Raw genomic sequence first — 12,313 nt, 5'->3', positions numbered from 1 at the left:
TGTGAAAAACAGCTGGGAAAGTTCCTAAACATGGGGAATGTGCCAGCAGAGGACTGGAGGGGATAAAAGGCAGCCTGTGAATACAACATATCTCTAGAAGATGCTTCTAGCAGACTGCAAGGAGGGCTGAGGTCTGTGTATTGGGGAGGCACAGGGGAAGTCCTAGTTTTCAGGGAAGGTGGGAGGGTGGTCTGGGAATATTGAGGAACTGTGCTTACCAGAGGAGCAACATTTAAAACTTTTATTATGAAAATGTTTAAACATACACACAGGTAGAGACCAGAGTTCTATGAACCCCTACATAGTTAATTCAATAATATAATTCTGTCACTTTGTTGCGTCTATTCCTTTAATTCCGTCCTTTTTTTATCTGCCCAAATATTTAAAAGTAAGTATGTCACTTCATTCCATACTTCAATATGCACCCCCAGGAAATAAGGCCCTTTTCTTACAAAACCCTGAAGCCATTTTATGTCTAACAAAATCAATACTGACTCCTTGGCATTCTCCAGTCCGTAAGTAAAAGGCTCCAACTGTCTGAAACTGTCTTTTTCCAATTGGGTTATCCAATCAGGAACCAAAAGAGTCCACATGCCCCATATAATAGTAGTCCTTTTATGTCCTCTCTCAATTTTCCCCCCTAGCCATTGACTAGTTGAAGAAATTGAACCACATTTCCTTGAAAAGTTCCCACTCTCTGGATGTGTCTTCTTACTTCCTCGTTGTGTCATTTAAATTGTTCCTCCATCCCTGATATTTCCTGTTAAATGGAGGTTGGTTTTAGAGGTTTGATTAGAATCATGTTCAGTTTTGTGTGTGTGTTTGCTCTTTGTTTGGCAAGAGTCTTTCATGGGTGGTGCTGAGTGCTTCAGATTGCATCACCCCAGGAGGTACGCAGTAGAGGGGTTATACCCCTTTTAGTGATGGTAAGATTCCTCAGTGGGGTTAGGTGCTCACGGCTTGATTCCTCCATTGTAAAGTTCACCATCAACCATCATCTTTGGTTTCATCCATTCATGATTCTTGCTTTGATCAATTATTTGATCAAGGGCTGCCCAATGATTTTTCTAATTCCGTATTCCTTCCACATTAGCTGGAATTCTTCTTAAGAGCTATTTGGCTACCCTGAAATATAGTTTATACAGCACAGGCAGCATAAATACCTAATTGGTTTTTTTTTTTCCCAAAGATTTTATTTTTACATAATCTGTATACCCAACGTGGGGCTTGAGCCTACAACCCCAAGATCAAGAGTCACACACTCCACCAACTGAGCCAGCCAAGCACCCCAATTCTTTTTCTTTTTAATTGCCAATTTTCAGAATAAGAAATTGGAAGAAACATCATTTTTAAAAAGTTTGGGCTTGGAGCTGAGTTGAGATGGATGGCCTAGATGGTGGGGAAAGGAAGGACAATTCTGGTAGCTGTGTCCAGCTCTGCTCACTCCAGGGCATGGGGTGTGTGTGAGACAGACAGACATCAGAGGACTCAGTGTCCTGGACCTTGTGCAGTAATGAGATGGGCATGACACAGGCATGGTGTAGAGGCACCTGCAGGACCCAGGGAGAGAGAGAGAAAGCCAGATTTGGGGAGGCAGAAAGAGATAGGAAATGAATACACAGCTAGACCCAGATGATTGGAAGGGAGGCAAGCACAGAAAGGGAAATAGAAATGGAAGAGATTGAGAATGAAATGCACCAGAAGCAGAACAGGATAGAAAAGCAGAGAGACGGGAGTTTGGCTGGCTCTGTCAGTGGAGCGTGCGACTCTTGATCTCCGGGTCCTGAGTTTGAGCCCCATGTTGGGCGTAGAGCTTGCTTAGAAAAAGAGAGAGATAAGGTGGATCGAAAGACCAAGGAAGAAAATAGAGGTGAAGACACAAACCGAGACTGGGAAGGGGGAAAGAAAAAGACATATATGTTAAATAGACTTTACATTAGATGGGGAGATAGAAGGAGGGAGAAATAGAAGGATAGAAAACGAGGAAGGCTGATGTAGAGGCAAAGTTAAGTGAAGGCAGAACCTCCCAATGACAGAAAGAAGGAAATAGAAATGGAGAGAGTGATGTAGAAAGACAGAAGGAAGGGTACACAGAAAGATAAACAGATAGAAAGGAAAGCTCAAAAGAGTCCCAGAGAAGGAGGCCGAGAAAGAGAACATTGAAACAGACTGATGTCAGAGGACTTGAGTGTGGAGGGATGCTTAGGGGCTTTTAGCTAAGGGTCCAGCCCTGAGCAGATACCTGGGGCTCTTACTTCCAGCTTCCTCTTGGTGGCTTCTCCAAACTCAGGTCCTATCCACAGGGACAGGGTATTTTGACTTAGCTATATGGATGGGATCACTGAGACCAGACTTCCCAGCTTCCCTTATCCCCATGCCAGATGAGCATGGATGTCACAGAGGGGATTATTGCTGGAAGATTGAGGTCATGACACTGCGCGAGCACTCAGAGATTTGAAAGACAAGACATCCAGGCAGAGAACTCCAGGTTCCTAGAAGCAAAGGACCATGAAGGATGTCATGATATCCAAGGGGAGGGAAGAGCCAAGAACCCTCTGCTCAGCCTTCTCCCCTGGTCTAAGAGCCACTGACCTTCTTTGCCTGACTCAGGATGAGAGGTAAGGGGTCCACAGACTTTTGGGTCAGTAAGGGATACGGGTGGAGGCCCAAGTGGCAAGAGACAACCCCTGGACAAAGGGCCCCCTACTGCCTCTAGAGGAGGGATGTACCTTATCCATGAGAACTGCAGAGAAGATGAGCCAAGAAGGATGTCCAGCAGAGGCTGGCTACAGGAAGAAAATGGCCAACTTCCTCACCTTCCGAGGCCTTGAGGGAAGCTCTGAGAAGCATGCTTTCCATTTCAGAAGTTGCAGAAGAGGAGGTTCTGGAACCAGCGGGAGCAGGCCCAGAAACTAACATCAAAGCAGATGCCCCGCTCTCAGGGACTATGGGGGATGCGCGGGGGCTCTGAGCAGTCTTCTGCCTCTACCTGTCTGGGTGAGGGGTTTAGCTGATGCCTCTCCTCACTCCAGAGCTTCTGCCTCCCCCCAGAGGAAGCAGCTGGCAGAAGTGCTCCGGGAGACCAGACTGACAACCTCTCAGCGGGGCAGCAGTCCAGCTAGACTATGAGACAGTGCCTCTGAGAGGTGCGTTGTCCCCGGAAGCAGCGGCTGCAGCGGCCAGTGGAGCCTGGAGGAGCCCCTGGGCCACAGCCACAGCTGTCACTGCAGCCCAGGCAGGAGCTGGGACAGGCAGCTCGGCCTCTGGAGCAAGGGTAAATTGGGCAAGGTGAGGGGTGGCAGCAGGTCACGTGCGGACCAGCGCACAAGACACAGGAGCTGTGGGGACAAGTCAGGGGAGGACAGGCAGGGCAGGGGAGGCAGGAGCAGGTACAGGGTGGGCCAGGAAGACCGCCGGGGCAGGAGGGGCAGGTAGCTGCATGAGAGGGATAGGCAGTGCAGGAGCAGGTGGGAGGAGGACAGCTAGGGCAGGGGCAAAAACAGGCGGAGGGGGGACAGGACAGACAAGGGGCGGCAGCTGGGGCGGCGTGCCCAGAGGGTGTAGGGGGCTGTTGGTGGGTGGCCTTCTTGTTGCGAGGGCCCAAGCGTAGGCCGAGGGAGAAGTCCATTCAGCTGCAGGAGCGGCCAGGCTGGGGGTTGGGTGAAGGGAAGGGCAGGGGTGAAGTAGGAGGGGCAGACTGACAGAGGCAGGGGTGGGGGCAGGATTAAACCTAAGACACTGCTGAGCCTTTGCTGATCCTGCTGGGAGCTCAGACCTCCCCAGCCAGCCCTCCCCCTCCAGGCCAGCCCAGGGATGCTCTCCTTCCACGCTCCCTTCCACCGAAAACCCTCCAGCTGCACCAGACCAGAACGTGTTCTTCAAATACGACATGCGCTCTCATGCCTCCAGCCCTTTGTTCCCACTGTTCCTTCTGCTCTGCTCAGCGTGCCCTTTTCTTTTCTCCACCTGGTGAGGTCCTCTCATCTCTGAAGTCTTCCACTTTATTCCATCAAAACGTTTTTCTCGAGCTCCAGGCACCTGACCCCTGCCTGTTTAAGGACCCCTGCCCATCACCCTTGTGCCCTGATGGCCAGAAAAGCTGCGGCCAGAGCTCCCAGACAGTCCCCAGAGGGGATTTAGGGAAGCAGCAGCAGCAGCAGCAGCAGCCCCCAGCAGAAGCTGTCTGACACCGAACCAGGGAAGTTGGCGGGAGCTGGCAGTGGAGGGAGGATGCCTGTGTTCTGGGGATTTCCACACAGGGCAATTCCCAGGTGTGGGTGTAGGGGTGCTCAGATATCTCTGGGAGATTGACAACCAGCCTGGACAGTTATTGTTTGAGGACTTATCATATATCGGGTAGTGAATAAGACAGCGAGGTTGCCTCTTTTATAGAGCTCCCATAAAAGTGAGGGCTCGGGCAGGGTGGGGACCAAAACCAAACAGGTAAATAAAGAAAATACATGAGCTTTTTTTCAGAGCATGAGAATGACTGTGAGAAACCCAGGCTGCCCGGATCAAAAGTGGCTCCGAGAGGCCAGTCCATCAGCAGGGCCAGGTAGCCAGCCCCCAACAGTCAGGTGTGCTGGCACTTAAGGCTTGGGGGGAGATAAAGTGTCAAGTCCTAGCAGACCAGGGGAGAGCTGCCTGAGACTGAATGGAACCCAGGTGGCCAGGCTGTGGAGACAAGCAAAGCTGAGGAGGGGGTAAGGAATGTGGGAGGTTGCCATCTAAAACTGGGTGGTCAGAGAAAGTGTCACTGAGAAGGGATATTTTAGCAAAGACCTGAAGGAAATGAGGGAAAGAGCTATGGAGATGTCTAGTGGAAGAACACTGGGGCAGAGGCGGGGTTAGGCAGTCACACATGACCATGGGACTGGGGGTGAGGGGCAGAGTCATAATGGCACCGGTAGAGAGCAGGGCAGGGGCCTCAACATGCAAGGCCCTGGCACTCACAGCAGGGGCTTGGATCTTGTTCCAGTAAAAGGGAAAAACGCTGAGGGTTTTAGGCAACAGAGTGTACAGTTCTTCTTGGTCCTACGCCTGCCCCTGTTTAGAATGTTCTTCTTCCTGCATAATTGGAAAACTGCACTTTGGAAAACAGTCAGGCATTATTTGATAAATTGAAATTGCCTGTACATACACTTTGACTGTTAGGTTTTTTTTTTTTAAAAATGTTTTAATTTTATTCTTTAGAGAGAGAGAGAGCATGAGTGGGAGAGAGGCAGAGAGAGAGGGAGACACAGAATCCATTATTTCTTTAAAAATTTTTTTTTTAAATGTTTACTTTTTTTAAATTTTTTTTTCAACGTTTATTTATTTTTGGGACAGAGAGAGACAGAGCATGAACGGGGGAGGGGCAGAGAGAGAGGGAGACACAGAATCGGAAACAGGCTCCAGTCTCTGAGCCATGAGCCCAGAGCCTGACGCGGGGCTCGAACTCACGGACTGTGAGATCGTGACCTGGCTGAAGTCGGACGCTTAACTGACTGCGCCACCCAGGCGCCCCAAAATGTTTACTTATTTTTGACAGAGAGAGAGAGACAGAGCATGAGCAGGGAAGGGCAGAGAGAGGGAGACACAGAATCCGAGGCAGGCTCCAGGCTCTGAGCTGTCAGCACAGAGCCTGACGTGGGGCTCGAACTCACGGACCATGAGATCACGACCTGAGCAGAAGTCAGACGCTCAACCAGCTGAGCCACCCAGGCGTCCCAAGGGAGACACAGAATTCACAGCAGGCTTCAGGCTCCAAGATGCCAGCACAGAGTCTGACAATGCTGAGGGCTCAAACTCACAGACCGTGAGATCATGACCTGAGCCAAAGTCAGACACTCAACCGACTGAGCCACTCAGGTGCCCGTTTTTTGTATATTTTAAGTAGGCTCCATGCCCCACATGGAGCCTAATATGGGGCTTTGAACTCATGACCAAGATCAAGCCCTGAGCTGAGATCAAGACATAAGCTGAGGGGCACCTGGGTGGCTCAGTCAGTTAAGCGTTTGACTTCAGCTCAGGTCATGATCTCACGTTCGTGCGTTCAAGCCCTGAGTTGGGCCCTGTGCTGACAGCTCAGAGCCTGGAGCCTGCATCAGATTCTGTGTCTCCCTCTCTTTTTGCCTCTCCCCTGCTCACACCCTGTCTCTCTCTCTCTCTCTCTCTCTCTCTCTCTCTCTCTCTCTCTCAAAAATAAACATTTAAAAAATTATATATTAAAAAAAACCCTGAGCTGAGATCAAGAATCAGATGCTTTAACCAACTGAGCCACCTAAGCGTCCCCCTTTTATTTTTAATTGTTTACATATATTTTTTAAAGTTTATTTATTTTGAGAGAGAGAGAGAGAGAGAGAGAGAGAGTGAGTGAAGGGGAGGGGCAGAGAGAGAGGAAGAGAGAAAATCCCAAGCAGGGTCCGCACTGTCAGTGCAGAGTATATAGGGCTCAAGCTCAAGAACTGTGAGATCATGACCTGAACCTAAATCAAGAGGTGAACGCTCACCTGACTGAACTACCCAAGTGCCCCATCCCTTTTTAAACTAAGCTCTATGCCCGGTGTGGGGCTTGAATTCACAACCTCGAGATCAAGAGTCCCATGCTCGGGGCGCCTGGGTGGCGCAGTCGGTTGGGCATCCGACTTCGGCCAGGTCACGATCTCGCGGTCCGTGAGTTCGAGCCCCGCGTCAGGCTCTGGGCTGATGGCTCAGAGCCTGGAGTCTGTTTCCGATTCTGTGTCTCCCTCTCTCTCTGCCCCTCCCCCATTCATGCTCTGTCTCTCTCTGTCCCAAAAATAAATAAACGTTGAAAAAAAAAAAGTTAAAAAAATAAAAAATAAAAAAAGAGTCCCATGCTCTCCCGACTAAGCCAGCCAGGCGCCCCATAACTCTTAGTTATATAGCCTGGAAGAACTCTTGCATGTATGTACTGGGAAACATGTACAAGAATGTTCTTAGCACCATTGTTTATGGTAGGCATACTGAAAACAACTCAAACATCTACCAACAGAATAAAAACGTCAATCATAAATTGTGATATATTCATGCATACCATGAAACAATAAAAAGGCAGTTAATATGCGAAAACTTGGATGTGTCTCACAAACAGGAAGTTGAACAAAAGAGGACACGAAAGAGTAATACAGTATCATTCCATTTACATAAACCTCAAAAACAGGCAAGATTAGGGTGCCTCGGTGGCTCAGTGGAGCGTGCAACTGTTGATTTCAGCTCAGGTCATGATCCCACGGTTGTGGGATAGAGCCCTGCACCCGGCTCCGCGCTGAGTGTGGATTCTCTCTCTCCCTCTGCCCCTCTCCCCTGTTCTCTCTCTCTCTGAAAAAAATAAAATAAAACAAAAGCAACATTTATTTTACAAAAGCAGACAAGGTTAAGCAATAGTATTTAGGGGTGCATACATAGGTCTAAAACTATAAAGAAAACCCAGAAAATAGTCATCACAAAAGTCAGGATGGTGGTTACTTCTTAGGGGAGGCAGGGAATTGTGGGAAGAACACATGGGAGCTTCTGGAGTGCAGAAAATACTACTTCTTGACTTGCCCGGCAGTTAAATAGGTATTTGCTGTATTCCAGCTTATTCATACACTGTTCATAATATATTTATATATTCTGCATAGAAAGAGAAAATAAAGTACTGCTTTTTCCCTCTGGTCCACGCCACCTTGCTCAGATCGTTATGCTGAAGTTAGATACTGCTTAGTCCCCTATACCTGACTTTTCCAACCAGATCTCAAGGACAGCCACCTTCCTTGTATTTTTGGCATCTCTCCATGCCTGGCATGAGGCAGATAATAAATATTTGCTGAATTGGACTGAACTGAATTTCCCAAGTCTCTCATCCCATAGAGAGAGGGGAAGCTACAGAAGAGGAGGGAGCCGGCTATGGCAAAGAGCACTCGGGACCACCAAGACCTGGGTTCCCATCTCAGCTTTGGCACTTCCTAGCTGTGTGATTTGGGCACGTTGCTGTTAACCACTCTGGTTCTCAGCTCCCTCTTCTGTGAAATGGGGCGATAACTGCTACCTCTCTGCACTGCTTTGTGGATTGAGTAAGGTACATGCGTAGCACAGCGCCTGGAACACAGTAAGTGCTCAACCAAGGGTAGCTCCCCAACCCCCTGGCCCCAGCCCCACATCTTTTCTTCAAAGGAGTCTGCTGGAAGGGGCAGCCAGACTTCAAAGATGGGCCCAGAGGGTGGGACAACATCTTTGGGGGAGGCCCCTGAGGCTAAAGTGGAACTGTAGTCTGGTAGAGAGCTGGCAGACGGCGCGATCCAACTGAAGCTGAACGGATCCCAGGCAATTGGTGGGAGTTGGCAGATGAGGTAGGACACCAAGGTTCTGGGAGTTTCCATCCAGGGGAAGTCCCAGGTGTGGGTGCGGGGGTGCCAGGCTGGCCCCACCCAACACCCTTGCTCCAGGGGATGTGGACACAGGGAGGAAAGTGGGTCAGAGCAGGGCTGGAACTTAACTCCATTGGTCCCATGACCTCTTTGCCAGCTCCAGAGGCGGCACAGCCACAAAGAAGCCTGCTCCCTGCTCCAAAGGGCCTTCGATTCCTTTTCGCAGAAAGGAAGAACATTGGCACCTAGGTGTCTGGGCTAGAGGAAGTGGAAGCCCCCCAGTGGACAGAGGAGAGAGAACCCTTTAACCCCTGGACTGAGGTTCTGTACTAACCACCGCTACACCCACCCACGTGACGACTGGCAGACACCTGGAGCTCTCACCTCACACATACTCCAGGCAACCGTGGAGGCAGACATGCTCCTAGTTCCAGGGAGTGGGACAGGTCAGGGCTGGATCAGGAAGGGGGAAGGTGCATGGCAGAACAGCTCTTAGGAGAAGGCTTTTCTGTCTGGTGAGGCTCCAGCTCCAGCTCCAGCTAGGCAAACATAGGAATCCCGCACTCTGGGGGACTTGCCAACAACGTGGGGCCTTGTTTTCTGTGTATAATCTGAGGCCTAAGCCTGTGGTTTCCTCTTCCCTATCTGTGCCTCTATTTCCCTTTCCGGAGGAGGAAATGAAGGAATGGCTGGAATCATTTCAAGGTGGGGTCACCAGGTGTCCCAGGGTCCCCCTTTGGCCATTATGAGGTGCTTATCATCTCTCCCTTGTACCATATAAAAATCCAGGAGGGGAACAGACATGGCGGGGGATCCTCTTCTTTCTGAGGGGAGCAGGGTGGCTGGGAAGCAGGGCCCTGATTCCACAGGGCCTTTGCACATATTCTTTTGTTGCCCTCCTTTCTCTTTACTCTCCTCCTCAGTTTTTCCCAGAAGCCTTTCCTGATCTCCTTGGCTGGAGGAAAAATCTTCCTATTATCCATTCTCATTGTATACCTTAGGTGTCTGTATACTAGTGATCACTTGCAATTTTGTGGATTATTTGGTTAACATCGGACTCCTCCCCCAGACTTTGAGCCTGCAGGGGCAGGAACCATACCTGGGTATTCATTCCCAGAGTCTAGTACTTGCCTGGCACACAGTGGGTACTTAAAAAAGATTTGTTGAGATAATGAATAATGGATGTTCAGGGAAGAAACTCCTAGGATTGTTTAGACTAGTCCCCAAATCCTGTGTTTCAAAATCAAGGCCTTTTTCTATATGGGGATCTAGGTGGTACTGAGGCTGGTGAGGACCTTCTACACAAAAATTCATTCACTAGGAAACCCAACAAACGGGCAAGTGGCAAAATAGCCCTGGTCATTGGGGCACCTGCGTGGCTCAGTCAGTTTTGGCTCAGGTCATGATCTCACAGTTCCTGAGTTCGAGCTCCACGTCAGGCTCTGTGTTGGACAGTGCAGAGTCTGCTTGGGATTCTCTCTCTCTCTCTCTCTCTCTCTCTCTCTCTCTTTCTCTGTCCCTCCCCCACTCATGTTGTCTCTGTCTCTCTTAAAATAAATAAATAAACTTAAAGAAAAAAAAGTGAAAATAGGCCTGGTCAAAGGGGTGGAATTGAGCAAGCACCTGGGGCAGGGCTGGCACCAACCTTGGCACGGAGGAGGCAGAGGAGGAGGAGGTGAGAGAGGAGAAGAGGAAAGGAAAAGAGAAGACACGTGTTGTACAAAACATGTTTTCATCACACTCTCCCTGGGTGCCTTGGGCTCCAAGCTCCCATGGCACTTTGGTGCCTTAATGATGTCCTTGGGGGCTGTAACACAGCTCTCCCACCTCCCACAGACATCTGCCAGCCACCTCCGAGAGCGGCATAGGGCATTCTCCCCAGCACCAGAGTGGGCATGGGACAATCACCTGCTCAATGTCCTCCTTCTGGTGGGGAGGGGGTGAGGGTGACAATGGTGGGGGGGGGGTGCAAAATAGCACAGTCAGGGCAGGTGGGTCAGATGTCCTGTCCTCACAATCTCTCCTTTTGGTCTTTGTGATGAGGAAAGCCAAGGAAGCCTGGTATGGGCCTAGGGCCCCCAAGAAATGATTTCTCCAAGTTGCCCCGGGGTGACTCAGTGGAACAATCACAAACAGAGTAAAGGCTAGAAACAGGGATGACAGAAGGGAAGGAGAAATGAGGGGAGCTCTCTCCACCAGCTTCCAGAATAGAAGGCCCTCTTTCCAAGCTTCCTCCTGGAATCCCTGGACAGAACACCGGTTCTACTGCAAGAGGGAGAGAAGAACCTGAACCCCTCACAATGTTCCACTTCCCCGATCCCCAGTCGGCCTGGCTGTTTGGTTTGACTTCCAAACAGACCCCAGTCATTGGGTCCCCGGGAGGGGCGGGGGCGGAGGCGCGGCAACCCTGAGGGGAGGGGCCAGCACTGGGCGGGGCTTCCTGGGCATCGCCCCCTGGCTGCCGTCCTCGGCTGGGGACGCAGCAGGCCACCAGAAGGGAGGAGCCACAGTTACCAAAGACGGATGGATGGACAAACACCCACCAGAGACAAAGACAGGGGCAGACAGACAGACAAACCAAAACAAAGAGAAGGGCAGAGAGGGAGAGAATTCTAGATCTGCTCTTTCCAGTTTACCACAAGTGTTTGGTCCCCTGTTTAGCTTCCCTGTTCCCATCTGCCACTCCAGCTGCACAGTCTCAGAGCTCTAGCTCTTGGCCTGGGGACCAGCCCCTGAGCCCCCTTAAGGACGGGGGGGGGCAGTTGAGAGAGGAGATACCCAGCAGGGAGAGTGTCACGGGGGTGGTGCCTGGTTCTGTGTCAGGATGCCCAGCCAAGGGCTAGGGAGGGAGTGGTGCCCTTGCCCGGTCATGAGGACAGGAGACTCATTCACTGTAAACCAAGTACAGATGTGCTGGGACAGGGAGGGGGAATTAGGGCCACATTCACAAACCGCAGTTGGGCCTGCCCTCCTTGCACCAGCCACCAGCAGCAGGGCTGGAGGGGTTAATTCTGCAGCCTCCTGGCAGGATCCCTGCCACACAGGCGGGTGCTATCCCACCCCAGCCTGGATGCCTGGGTCTAACTCCCTGACACTTGCCCCTCCCACGCTGCTGAGAGCTGCTCCCAGGGTAACCAAGCAAAGTCAACAGCAGCCAGGCCACCTGGGGACGGGACCCTGGAGTACCTATTCCCAGCTCTTTCCACCCCTGGAGTGAAAGAGAGGGCCTTGTCTGCACCCCCATCGACACCTTCTGTTCTCCAGAGATAGCCACAGCATGCCTCTTCTTCCGCCCTCTCTATCAGCTGACTCTGGCTAGCCAAAAGTGGCCTTTCCTAAGAGGGAGGACACCTGGGCCTCAGGGTGGCAGTGAGGACAGAGCAGAGTAATTTCTGTACGGAAAATGTGATGATGTGATCAGGAGTCCACATCCCCAGTGCTGGCCCCCCTGGGATTGTTGCTGGGGGAAGGTCCTTTGGGCGCATCTCTCCAGCCCCATCCAGCCCTGTCCTGCTACCGTTTCCCTTCTGTCTTCAGTAGAATGGAAATAAACCCCTGGCTTCCCACTCTAGGGCTAACAGTCTTTGGTGGTCATGTTGAAGTCAGAGAGTGTTCCCCATCAGACACTGACACTGACTCTGGGCATGCGCGCGCATGCACACACACACACACACACACACACACACACACCCAGAGTCAACAACATTCGTGGCGCATCTACCAGGCAAGCAGGCGCTGGTTAAGGCAGACACACACCCTCTGCTTGGGCTTTCTCCCTCACACCCAGCCAGAGGCCCCTCCCACTCCCAGCTAAGGTTCCTCCTTCCCTGCTCGCCAGTCTCTCCCCCGCCAGATCCAAGCCCAAAGGTGGGGACAACTTTGGCAGCAGGGACCCAGGCACCCTAAGTCCTGAGCTTACTCAAGGCAGGGTGAAATGACGAGGTCTTCCAGGCGGGGGGCCTCAG

General features: G+C 51.2%; 1 long non-coding RNA gene across 1 annotated transcript; it reads right to left on the bottom strand.

Moving 5' to 3' along the window:
• Nucleotides 1-227: 227 nt before the first annotated feature.
• LOC122473471 lies at nt 228-3,992 on the bottom strand. Its single transcript, XR_006294672.1, has 3 exons — nt 2,730-3,992; nt 2,243-2,492; nt 228-1,125 (listed from the first exon to the last, which is right to left on the bottom strand). It is a non-coding gene; the product is annotated as an uncharacterized LOC122473471 (long non-coding RNA).
• Nucleotides 3,993-12,313: the final 8,321 nt, after the last annotated feature.

This window comes from Prionailurus bengalensis, chromosome B4 (genome assembly GCF_016509475.1).
Source record: "Prionailurus bengalensis isolate Pbe53 chromosome B4, Fcat_Pben_1.1_paternal_pri, whole genome shotgun sequence".
NCBI classification, from domain to species: domain Eukaryota; kingdom Metazoa; phylum Chordata; class Mammalia; order Carnivora; family Felidae; genus Prionailurus; species Prionailurus bengalensis.
This window is presented reverse-complemented; position numbering and strand designations above follow the sequence as displayed.